Source organism: Sebastes fasciatus, chromosome 5 (genome assembly GCF_043250625.1).
Source record: "Sebastes fasciatus isolate fSebFas1 chromosome 5, fSebFas1.pri, whole genome shotgun sequence".
Lineage (NCBI taxonomy): Eukaryota > Metazoa > Chordata > Actinopteri > Perciformes > Sebastidae > Sebastes > Sebastes fasciatus.
In genome coordinates, this window is record NC_133799.1 from 5,243,192 (window position 1) to 5,256,773 (window position 13,582).

At 39.1% G+C, this 13,582-nt stretch overlaps 2 non-coding genes and 1 pseudogene across 2 annotated transcripts; 1 reads left to right on the top strand and 2 right to left on the bottom strand.

The window, feature by feature from the left end:
* Nucleotides 1–4,155: 4,155 nt before the first annotated feature.
* On the bottom strand, nucleotides 4,156–4,274 carry LOC141768688 (5S ribosomal RNA). Its single transcript, XR_012594182.1, has one exon. It is a non-coding gene; the product is annotated as a 5S ribosomal RNA (ribosomal RNA).
* A 602-nt stretch (nucleotides 4,275–4,876) lies between these two features.
* Nucleotides 4,877–4,995, top strand: LOC141768690 (5S ribosomal RNA). Its single transcript, XR_012594184.1, has one exon. It is a non-coding gene; the product is annotated as a 5S ribosomal RNA (ribosomal RNA).
* Nucleotides 4,996–9,014: 4,019 nt separating this feature from the next.
* On the bottom strand, nucleotides 9,015–13,529 carry LOC141767381 (N-acetyllactosaminide beta-1,3-N-acetylglucosaminyltransferase 3 pseudogene; annotated as a pseudogene).
* Between the last annotated feature and the right edge of the window lie 53 nt (nucleotides 13,530–13,582).

Below are 13,582 nucleotides of genomic sequence, written 5' to 3' on the forward strand. Positions count from 1 at the left end.
TTCTGTATTTTACTTCTCTATTTATCTGTTTTTATTTCTGTCTTTATGCTGCAACAACCGAATTTCTCCGCTCTGGATCAATAAAGGTTTATCTTATCTTAATATGATTATAGTTCACAATATATACAGGATACAACTTACAGTATAACAGGGACACTAGTGTGCATGTAAAGGGGCAATTATTCTAGTGCAATAATTACATGTATTCTAGTGTAATACTTATATTTATTCTAATGCAATAATTATATTTATTCTAGTGCAATAATTATATTTATTCTAATGCAATAATTATATTTATTCTAGTGCAATAATTATATTTATTCTAATGCAATAATTATATTTATTCTAGTGCAATAATTATATTTATTCTAGTGCAATAATTATATTTATTCGAATGCAATAATTATATTTATTCTAGTGCAATAATTATATTTATTCTAATGCAATAATTTGGTATTTATATATTTAGAAGCGGCCCTGACGACATACAGTGTTACAGTGGTACAGTGTGTGTTTGTGTGAGAGGATATATTTGGGGTTTGGGGGTTTGGTGGGTTCACTTCCTCTTCTCTGCGACCCATCTGTCCCTTTCAGCCTGGTAGAAGTCAGACTGAGTGAACTCCATCCAGGTCATCTCGGTCTCCATGCCCTTAGCCTTGTACAAGGAGAACACTCTAGAGGGGCAGTAGATGTACTTCCCCGCCACCCCGGGGAAACTTGTATGAGTGTGAGGGCTGTGGGGACTCTGCTTTAGTGGCAGGTGACAGAACCGGCACAGGCGACCTGTTGGCAGCTGAACCGATGACTTCCTCTTGGCCCTCTCCTCTGCCACCTTCCTCCACTCAGCCCCCCTCTGCCTGGCGGCGTCCAGCTCCCGCTCAAAGAATGGAGATGCAGCAAAGTCCTCAAAAGTCATTCGGGGGTTTGTGAGGCCTTCATCTGCATATGTCTTAAAGACCTTTGTGGAGCAGTAAAAGTACTTCACTGTATTCGTCTGATAAAAAAAATGAACTGAAGAGCCGTCACCAAGATACCTAGACTTTGGCTGACCGCAGGCTAAACAGTTCCTGGTCATTTTCTTCTGCTGCTGCTGTTGCTGCTGATGTTGTTGTTGTTGTTTTTCCAGGATCTCGGTCACAATCTTCTCCACCGTGGCCCGGCTCAGTGACTCATCCTGGGAGGGAGTCACAGGTGGAGGGTTGAGAGTGGCAGGAGGCAGGGTTGTGACAGGCACACTGACTGTTTGGCTGCCTGTGGTCAAACTCTGCCACAGCTGCTGTGTCTCCAAAACCTTCTCTGGGCTGGTATTGAGTGAGGAGCTTGTGTTTTTTAATTTGGCCAGATGTTTTACATATCTAGAGATCCCGCTGAATGACTACAGTGAGAGCGTTGGTCTTCACAAGGTCATGTTTCTGAGGGGGAGACTTGTCCTGAAGCGAAGGATCCGTTTTAATCCTCATGGCTTCATCAGAGGGGTCCTGCCGCAGATGACCTGATGGGCCCTTCCTGAATGACACCTCCATCCTTCCTGGGAAGAAGTTGATGGTCTTCTTCATTATCTCCTGTGCGCAGCAAAACACAATGCATATTAAATACAAAGTTCTTCATGTTAACGTTATTCAGCACTTGTAATGACTAGCATTTGATATTACACAGATAGACAGACAGACAGACAGACAGACAGATTCAATAACATATTGCCATATCAACGTGATTGATTGGAATTTGTCTTAGTGAGCTCACTTATTCAGTCAAGACAGGGAAAGACAAAAATAGTAAAGCCACTGACTTACAAAGCACACAATACATTAATCAAAGTATAAAACAGCAAAACACAATGCATATTATATACAGAGTTATTAACAGTAATCATCATTTGTAATGACTAACTAACAGCATTTGATATTACACAGACAGACAGACAGATAGACATAAACCTGCATCTTACATGTAGGCTATAAAATAGACATACGTTACAGTATTTACCCATTCAAAATGTACACTGAGCTTGTCTAAAATACGACTGTACCAACATACAGTATTCACAAAGACAAGTGATGGACGTACACAATAATAGCACTGACGGCCTCAGTCTTAATATGATTCTTAGAGACAAAAAACAATGAAATAGTCAAAGAAAGCAGGATTTTGGAAAAAGTTAAAACTCGACTGACAGCTCTTCCACATGTGCAAAGTAATAAAATGAGCTACTGTTAACGCTGACATACTGTATACATACACAACGTAACATAACCTTAATGTACTTAGCTAACGTTACCTTATCCAACAACAAACCCGAGTTACAACCTGTCAATGCTAAAACAACAACATGTAAGCCAACTAACTATTAGAAGAACAGTTTGCCCATTAAAACAACTGAGAAGAGTTAATTTACTACTTGAAATAATGATCCCCACTTACGTTTGATAAGTTTGACGTCGTGATAGATGACAAAGCTGTGATAAAACACTGCAGATCGTCCGATCATGTAGTCGTGTATCTTCTCTATGCTGCTGCCGATGCTGTGAGGTCTGTCACTCAAAGGTGACAACGGGGTCTCCTTACTGGTATCCAAAGGGGTCAAACAGCGCCCCCAAAATCCCACTTGTGGCCAGAAATATATGACAGCCGTAGTGATAAGGACTACCATAGAGAATGAATGGTAAAAGTTAAGAGAGTTAAGCTTTGCTCAACGCCCGATCTCGTCTGATCTCGGAAGCTAAGCAGGGTCGGGCCTGGTCAGTACTTGGATGGGAGACCGCCTGGGAATACCAGGTGCTGTAAGCTTTTGCACTTCTCTTTATAAACAGCAGAGAGCGCCGCTGCTTCTTCATTGGACACTGACAGGCACAGATGAAAGTCAAGAGAATGGTGCACACACAATGTCAATGCTTTTCTAATATTTTTTAAAGAACAGATCAGGAGTTACAGGTGTAGACATGGCAGATAGAAGTTCAATTAGATGAATGCTTTCTGCATTCTAAACTCACTGATCATTTCTTTGCAAACATTTACTTATATCTTGTTGATGTAAATGTCAAATGCTGGAAGGCCAAGCAATTCTCCGGTGGTGTAGCCAATTTCTTGGGCCTCTGTCCTCACATGTCCATACACGTGCAAGACATCTGTCTGGGGTACAGTCGTGTTGTTACTGGGTAACAAGGCAGGGAAAATAAGGGGTAACAGTGTCCATATTGCAATGAAATTAGCTATAGTATCATTTATATTATTTTCAAATGATGATGTGCTTACAAAAAAAAATACTTTGGGAAATGACATTGTGAGAAGTTTCCAAATGTAGAGTACGTATTGTTAGGAATATACAGTAGTGTACATTATCAGTGCTTGGGAGTAAAATAAGAAGAGTGTTTCTTTTACAGCTATAGCTGTAGAAGTATGTGTACAGTACGTTTTAACAATTCTAATAAAATACTGGGGAAAAGTGAGGCAGTTTTGGGATCTAACGTAGCATCCACCTGACGATCAATACTGATTTCAGAGAAGAACCTAAGCCACCTTTCGCGTCCTTTCATATCATTACATCATAAACTAATTAGAAGCTGATCAATTTCACTCAGAAGAAAAACAAACCATTATTTAAGTTTATTGGACAACATACAGTGTAAAGAATAGTGCAGCAAGATATTCATCACTCACAAACAACATGTCAGTTTTCAACTTTTTTTGAAAAGCATGCAGAAGTGATTCAAGCTGAAGTAATGGCCGTTACTCTTTGGTGACAGCACACTAGCATCAGGACAAAGCGTTGACAATGTGGGAGAAAGGCCCCGTAGTTCAGCGTAAGAACTGGGTATGCAAGCTGTGAAATAAAGTATTCCCTCCTTCATCCTTTTTCACTGTAATTACAGTGCAGTTATAGGGCTATTTGCTCACTTTCAAGGGAATCACAAAGTAAATATTGGGTAAGCGAACTGCAATATGTAGCTTCATTTCAATATGCACACCGTAAGCTTCTAGATAGTAGAGGTAGATATGGTTTCCTTGTGAATGTTTTTCTCTTCTTGAAAAAGGAAGTGATTTTTGTAGGAGCGAAAAATTATAAAATTCAAAGTCCAGAGATGAGCTGCTCTGATTTTCAAAGTGTCCACCGGAGAAGCAGCGGCGTCCTCTGCTGTTTGTAAAGAGAAGTGCAAAAGCTTACAGCACCTGGTATTCCCAGGCGGTCTCCCATCCAAGTACTGACCAGGCCCGACCCTGCTTAGCTTCCGAGATCAGACGAGATCGGGCGTGTTCAGGGTGGTATGGCCGTAAGCAACAGTACTTGTAAGAAAAGGCCCTTTATAGATGTCGATCACTACCACCGTGAACGCCTGTGTGCATTTCTGTCCATATTGACATTAACATATTTCTATAAGTTGTGGGCAAGGAGCTCTGATTACAGTGATACAGTTTCCCCACATGAATGATAAAGACTATCTATTACAGAGGTGAGATTGTAACTAAGCTGCTTGAATGCATTTTTGAGGTGCTTTTTTCAATTTTATGCTACTTTATACTTCATTTTACAGGGATAGATTGTAGTTTTTACTCCACTACGGTTGTGATTGCTATTGAGACTTTGTAGATTGAGATTTGACATTTAAAACGTGATTATTTCATAAAATATGGCGCAGTATGATACTTGAAAATGCTGCTTACACAGCAATACATCAGTGATAATAATCCAATAATAGTTTTATAACACAGCCTGTAACAAGGTAACACTGACAGAGTTTGTTACACAGGCCATTTTTGTCATCAAAGTGAGAATATTTGTTTGTGCTCCTGACAATCTGCAGCTGCTACCTGTATAGACAGAATAAGAAGACTTTGTGTTACAGCATCTATAAAGGGCCCTTTTGTTGATGCAGTTGTTGCTTATGGCCATACCACCCTGAACACGCCCGATCTCGTCTGATCTCGGAAGCTAAGCAGGGTCGGGCCTGGTCAGTACTTGGATGGGAGACCGCCTGGGAATACCAGGTGCTGTAAGCTTTTGCACTTCTCTTTACAAACAGCAGAGGACGCTGCTTCTTCATTGGACACTGACAGGCACAGATGAAAGTCAATAGAATGGTGCACACACAATGTCAATGGTTTTCAAATATTTCTCAAAGAGCAGATCAGGAGTTACAGGTGTAGACATGGCAGATAGAAGTTCAATTAGAGGAATGCTTTCTTTATTCCTAACTCAATGATCATTTCTTTGCAAACATTTACTTATATCTTGTTGCTATAAATGTCAGAAAAGGCCGAGCATTTGGCACTGGCGCTGATCCAATGCCCGCCACTCGGCGCTCCGTGCTCCATCACTGTTTGACAGTTTGCGGACAGTGACTTGAAACAAAAAACCCGTTAGCTAAAAGGTCCTTATCAATTTAAATAGGATTTCCTCTCGCAAAAGCTCCAGTGGCCCACCTGGTCCCAGTAGTTTCCTAATCACTATAAATAATAAATAATTAAATCAAATAATTAAAAAGTTATTTTCAATCTTATCTTGATTAAAATATAGCATTACATCAACCATATTTATTTCAACATTCATCTTCAATTTCTTTTGTAAGAAGTTGGCTATAGCAATCCAGACCATTCTTGTATACTGTATATATAGTGGAAAAAAATAGAAAATATAGTATTCTCAGCAATGCTTTGCAATTAATTTCAGCTGTCAGCATTCCCACGCATTTTCAGCAGGAAATGCATTTTCTAGTTGTCATTAGTAACATGTTATTCCTTAAATGTTCCCTGAGAGTTTTTACTCTTGTGGAAAGTTGTAATTTTACATATTTGGACAAGGTACAGTAGTAAAAGTGGAGGTAAAAGTAGTAAAAGGTGCAGTTTACTTGCCCTTCGGTCTGTATGTTGAGCGTGAATTATCTGTGGGAGTATTGTGTAGTCATTTAGTACTGCAGTAACACATTTTGAATACAAGAGGGCACCACAGATCCATATTCCCTTTTGAAACCACAATCATTCTTTATGCAAACCCATATCGCCCTGATGTAAATTCAATGCATCCCCAAAAAAATCATCATTTCATTTGTATTTGGATTTAACTTCACTCTCTGATGTGTCGATGTCCTGGAGGGAAATATAAATTCCAGATATAATCTCTATCAAATCCAACAATATAGAAAATCAGTGAGAGGTTATCACATTGACCAAACTTCAAGGGAACAATAGCGGGAACAAGTAATAACATGCTTCACCTGGTTTCACCTTCCATATGTCCGTTTGAAAAAGGAGGAATAGTATGAGACAGTAAAATTACCACATATATCCTCTATTGCCTAAAAAAGGAAGGCCCCACATTCATCAAACTGAAAACTAGTGGGCAGGTTCTCCATTTTCCAACTCTAATCACTAAATGTGTCCAGTTCAGCAGGGCCTTTCAACCGCAAGCTGAGTTTCGCACTAGTTACGTGCCAACATTTACTAAAGAAGTTAAAACAAATCAGTTAACAATACTGGATTGTTTCAGTTTCCAGCTAGACAGCATGTCTCTTTTTGAAAAGAGGAACAAGAAGATGGAGCCAATAGATAATACTCTCATGTGGTTTCTGGAAGGAAAGTCTCACACAAGCAAACAGGAAGGAGTTTCATCTTTCAACACCCAAAATTCCTGCAAATAGGACACATCCTGATGGTGGAATATGATATTGTCACACAAGACTATAATAAAAAGATAGATATCTCAGAAAGCACTTGTCAGTTCAGCGCACTTTCATTCTCTTCTACAATATTAATAATCAACTCATCTGGTGGGTGTTTATCTCTAACTCTGACTTCACCCAGTATCTTATACGCACATTACACTTTAATCTACAGCCTGGTGGTTTCAGGCCTCTGGTATAAAAGTAGCTGCATGCATCTAATGGCCTGGTCGGAGTCAGAGTACTGGATAATGTGGTGGATGCTTTTGCACAGTAACTGGGGAGGAAGAAACACTCCTTGGTTAATGTGAGTTTATGGCTGGTTTATTGATTAGAGCAACAGTTTGGCACATAGTCAGTGAGTCTCTATTCAAGTTATCTGGCTGATAATTAACCTGTTGCCTTCAAAACAGGAATTTCATACAGGCTAGCAGTATTATGCAAAGAGGTCCCGTGTCCTTAATCTTTACTGCCCATTCATTTTCTTTAATTTGAGGTCCCTCGCAAAAACTGACTTCTTGGTGTTGGAATGTATACAGCTGTGTACAGGGCTATCGCATATATGAGTAAATACATACTGTATGTAAATACATATGTACACATCAGCAGTGTCCTGAAAAAGGTCTAAGAACATGATACGGACACCAATATTTTGATTTAGTTTATATAAAATACATGTTTGATATATGCAGTACACAATTTCACCCCAAAGCCATTAATGATAAAATATCACAATATACAGTATAACCTCTCCTTAGCAGCATGAAAATAAAATAAATTTTGACATTTCTGTATATATTCAACATATCAATGTTTTTTTGCGATTCTAACAGTTGTTTCTGGTTGAGAAGCACAGATGTAAGGCACAAAAACATACATTAATCTCTTTCTGAACACAAATACACTGGCACATACTGAAAACAAATCTTTAAATAGAAGAAAACTGTAAACTGATGATGTAGCATTACATCAATAGTCTTAAGAAAACCTGAGGATTTTTTCAATGATCTTTTTGCAAGATTGCGGACTCCACAGTCTACCTCATGACCCCATGTGAAGTGAGACATGCTCGTATATTCACCCATCCCAGCAGCTCTGAGAAGCTTTGGATTTAATTTGGTTGTTGTTTTTGTTTTGCATTTTATGGCCTGCAAATTTACTGTATGGTTGGATCTCACAGCTCTCATCAACCCTGTTTCCAACAGTAAGTTTGTGTATGGTGCCTTCACAGCAACAGAGATTAGACAAACTGGTAAAGAAAAGTGTTTCATTTTGTGAGCTACAAAGGCCAAGATATTTTTTTCTCAGCAGTCGATGGACTTCAACCAGTAAAGTCAAGACCAGTGAATATTACACTTTGTCAGGGGCCATAAATATGCTAATAATGCTCCATGTCTGCTGGATGGTTATGCAGGCAATCATTTTATAACACATCAGCCATAAAATAACAGTTGCATACGGGAATCATTTGTTAATGTATCACTCAGCTGACGTGTAGCCGACAATGAAACCTGATGCGGAGCAAGTTTTGCATTCCAATTTTTCATTCCAGTGAAAGCTGATCACCCATCCAGTATGTGGGGGAAAAAACACTACTGCCATGCTCATTTGAATCAGGCTGACTGCTCGCCCACATTGATGAGATGAAGAAAAAAAAAGTTGCCGAAGCCTGCAGCTGAACAGTGGTAGAAAAACAGTTCAAACCTTTTCTCATGATGTCATGAAGAAGGTCCTAACTGCACTCACAACCTCAGAGCAGGTGCAGGAAACAAAGCGTCAACAAGCCCCGTCACCACCTTTAAGTTATAGTTTGGTGCTGCTAAAGAATCTTGGAGAGACCACATTTCAGATTGGGATCGTGTATTCTGTGCCACATGAGGTACAAGTGAGCTGGAAGGAATCTGTGTACCAGTAAAACTTCTTTATAATAGCAAGGATCGTATGCATCAAGTTTCTTTGAGGGGATGTACAGTCCTGCCGTCTTTTCACCCATATGAGAAGCAGGACCTAGTCCTGCTTTAGCCAGACACATTCCCATGTAAACATCATCAATGGGGAGAATGGTAATGGACTTGGACATCTTGTATATGACTAAAGCTGTATAGCCAGACAGGAGGAAGCCCCCACCACCACAGTAGGGGGGATATGAGTCTGACTCCTGGACCTGAACTGGGATAAAATACTTGCTCCCTGATGATCTAATGGGCCCCCCATTCTGCATCAGATGGCCAGTAAAGAGGTGCTTGCTTCCATTGTTGTCCTTGAGACAAAACATTCTAATATCTTATTATCCATGTTGTTGTTGTAATACAACAAACAGTAAAGAATGAATGAATGATGAGTATTTATTAAATTGTGTCTATTTCAAAGAGCATTAAAATACAGTAGGTTAGATTGTGTGCCTTGGAAAGCCCTGAGCAATGATTCTGAGACATCATATTTTTGTACGACAGATGATACCACAAATTAATCTAGTACAGTGAACTCACTGCAAAGCTGAAACTCCACCAGTTACACAAATCAGTAACATATCATTTTTACAGAAGTCAAAGAATAATTTTCTCTAGAGAGAGTGTCTATTAATACCACATTTCAGATTTGGATCCTGTATTCTGTGCCACATGAGGTACATTGTAGTTGGTAGGAATCTGTGTACCAATAAAAGTTCTCTATAATAACAAGGGTCATATAGATCTACTTTCTTTGAGGGGATGTGCAGTCCATAAGTCTTGAAGCCCATGTGGGAAGCAGGGCCAAGTCCTGCTTTGGCCAGACACATTCCCATGTAAACATCGTCAATTGGATGAATGGTAATGGACTGTGACACATTGTATATGACCAAAGCTGTATAACCAGATAAGAGGAAGCCCCCACCCCCACAGTAAGGAGGGTATGAGTCTGACTCCTGCACCTGAACTGGGACATAGTACTTGCTCTTTGACCATCGAACAGGCCCTTGGTCCTGGATCAGATGGCCAGTAAAGAGGTGCTTGCTTCCATTGTTGTCCTTGAGGCCTTGGAGATACTCAACCATGATGTCTGTGTTGGCAAAGACGTCATCATCGCCATTTAGCAGGAAGCGAGTGTCTGGACAGTTTCTTTCCATCCATTCCAGGAACAGTATCTGCTTCAAGGTGAGGTTGTAGAATCCTTCATTGAAGTCCCATTGGATGATGTCATTGTAGTCTCGCTGCTCCACTTCAAGTAGTTTATTCAGTCTCTCTTTCTCAAAACCAGTATCCATCGTTCCTGAGAGGAAGATCCTTCGGATCCACACACCATTGTGTAACCTCTCTTTAGCCCAGGTTTTACGCAGCACTTCTCGGCGGTCGTAGTTCATAGGGGAGCTTTTAATGACCAGCAGAAGGAAGACTTCTGCAGATTTATCAGCTCCTCCACATTTGTCAGGAAGGTCCAGTAGCATGGGGAAATGGCGACAGTGTTGATAATAGAGAAAGTCTTGGATATCACCAGAAAGAGAGCTGAAGCCTGTGATGTTGGCAGCAGACATATTTCGTTGACATTTTGGCCAGGAGTATATGTAGGAGTTATTTGTGGTGGGTTGCTTTATTTGCACGTCATCCTCTTTCCCATCTATGATAAGGCGGATGGTTTTGTGGTCAATAAAATCTTTACAGAGATGGAGGACCAACAGACCAAGAGCTCCCACCAGCAAGAAAGTTCTTGCCCTGATCTTTCTCATCATTGAAACTCTGCAGTGACAAAACAAAACACAGTTTTCTTATCAAAACATCTCAGTATGGCATAAAACAACTTATAATCAGTTATTAATTGCTTAAGTAAATTAAGGTTAAGGATATCACACCTGCACACATTGCAGCCACAGTCACACTACATCAATTTAACAGAAACAAAGTCATCAACTCAATTTGACTGTATGTCCCTTCGTCCTCTAATGATCATGTGTCCATAAGTGTGAACATCTACATTTTGATTGCGTTTACAATCTGTGAACTGTAGAGAAATTAAAATACTTGGACCTAACATAGGTGAAAACACAGCTCATGATGAGTGTATGTGCATAATATTTGTTGTAATTGGGTAAACAGTGGCAACCTAATGACACAGGACAGCCATACATTTTCTGAACGAAGCAGCTGCTGTGGCACTTTGAGGTTACCTGCACTCCAACTCAAACATCCAACTCCACAGTTAACTTTAGAAAGCACCTGTTTAAACACTAACGTTAAAGTTAGCACACACCAGAGTACTTTGGTAGTCTGTTCCTGAAGTCAGTATGTTGCAACACTGCTCTAAAATGAGCATTACATCCACAGATGAGTGGAGCATCATTTCAACCAACAGAGGATGTACTGGAGATGCAACAGATAGTCTGGAGGTGATTTTAAATTGATACAAAAGATTTTTTTCTGAGGTAGGAGGCAAGAAATATAGACCGTGGAATTATACTTTTACATCTACAATATGAATCTGCACCTGAAAGCTTAGCTAAATTTGCCAATAGACGCACAGATTTTTTGCATCAGCTGTTGTATTGACCTGCCTCTCTGTGTTGAGATCGGTTGAGGAAATACCAACAGCCGGAGCAAACTTTCTCATTTTACAGCTAAACAGTACACTACAAGATGTTTCTGAAATCATTTGCTAGAAATAGGCATTATAGTAACAGAATATTGATTCATATTTGATCAGCGCTGCCTAGCTTGACTGTTTGGTCGGAGTTCGCAAGTGATTGACAGCTGCTCAGAGATGGCAAGGCTCCAGATCAGCTCTAACCGGTTGTTTTCTTCCTCTTGCAGATGCCATTCGGAGCACCCGGAGGACACAGAGGCACATGATTTTTTTTCAGATAACCTGTCTCATGCACTGCTGTCAGGATATAGTGACTTTTATATAAAAATAACTCATAACTGTTAATAACTGCTTCAATTCTACGCACTGCTGCTTTAAGAACTGTACTAAAGTAAAGCTTTGAGACACTTGTACTTTACTTGAGTATTTCCATTTTATAGGCCTACTTCTACTCCCCTACATTTCAGAAGGAAATATTGTACTTTTTACTCCACTACATTTATTTGACAGATATTAGTTACTTAAAAAATAGATATAAGTTTCTTAGACCCCTGTCAGATTTCAAATTATCAAATATAAAAAAAAAAAAAAAAAGGCAAAGATTACAGAAAAGTCCAAACAATTAAAACAGATTCGTGAAGCAGGACTTTGTTTTTATTCTTCTTCCACTAATCATCTCACAACTTATCTTTGTCCCCTCGGCTGGGAAGAACCACTGGACTAAACTACCTGTACTGTGTATAAAGTAAGTATCTCCACCTCCACCAGCTACAGTAAAATGCTGCTTACACACTGATGCATCAGTAATAATAATAATCAGCCTATATCAGTCACAGGGGGAATTTTACTGCAGAACAAGTACTTTTACTTTTGATACTTTTAAGTATGTACTTTCACTTAAGTAGGCTTTTGAATGCATTTACTAGTAATTGAGTTTTAATTGAGTTACCAATTGAAAAATAACTAACAACTAATTGAGATTAGTTGTAATTGAGTATTCCCCCCATCTCTTAACACCCTATACGCCTGTAAGTGGTCTGAGATCATCTGATCAGCTACTTCCTGCTGTTCCCAGGTCCAATTTTGTGACAAGAGGCGATCAGGCTTTTGCTGTTAGGGCTCCCAAACTCTGTAATGCAACTTCCTCTAGAGAGATACGATCATCTAACTCTGTACCAACTTTTAAAAAACTTTTGAAAACACATTTTTTTAGGATAGCATTCTTATAAGTAGAAGGGTATACATATATGTATGTACACATCCATTTCTGGACGCATGTGTAAATTTATACACATTTATGTATATATATATATATACTGTATATTTGTTTAATGAACTTGTCCTACCATTTTACCACTTCTATTATTAATGATATGTTTTGTGATGTTCTGTTTTAACAGTTACCATATCTTTTACTTTATTTATCTGCTTTAATTGTCTTGTGAAGCACTTTGTAACATCTGTTTTGAGAAGTGCTATACAAATACATTTATTATTATTATTATATATTTTTTCTTATTGAATTTGAACATAACACAAATAAATATACAGTCTTTATTAATATTTAAATAAATGTAAAATGTAATTGTACTTTTACTTCAGCTAAGTAAAGAATCTGAACATCATCTGATGCCATAAACCCCATATTGTTTTATATGAACCATACAAATATATAATGTAATAATAATATACTTCTTCAGGTTTAAGGGCACAAGCATTCGACCATTTCTACACAAATAAAACACTGTAATCAGGATATTGCACATTATCCTGTAAACAAATTGCACACAGTGTCATGCAGCAGATTGCTGAAAGGAAGTTTGAAGGATCAGGTGACATTTAACTCACGTAACGAAATATACATAACGATGTATTATTGAGAAGTCTCTGCAAGAGAGGACCGTAAAAAAATAATTTAATAAACGCTTTCATTCATTTAAAATAAGCTACTTCTGAGGCGTTGTTGTTTTTCCAAGCTGATTGTTGATCTGTTTTATGTGGGTATAATCAAGTATCCAGATTAGATGCAATGATAATGAGACGATTAAGCCTTGATGACAATATAAATGTTACTGTTACTGTTACTATATTTAACTAAGTGTAGATAACTTACCGTTAAAAGGAGATAGCTCCTCTGGTGCGTCTCTGTAGCTCCTCAGATTATTGATGAGTCCAGTGTGCAGCGGCATGACTCTGAGCTCCGGGCTGCTGTCTGCCTGCTGGGCGGCGCCTGCTACTGCTGCGTCAGAGAGAGTCCTGCAGGAGAGCGTCATCCATCCATCCATCCATGCATCTATCCATCCATGCATCCATCCATCCATCCGTCCATCCATCCATCCATCCAGATCTCTGCTTTCTAGTCTTCATTCCTTTGA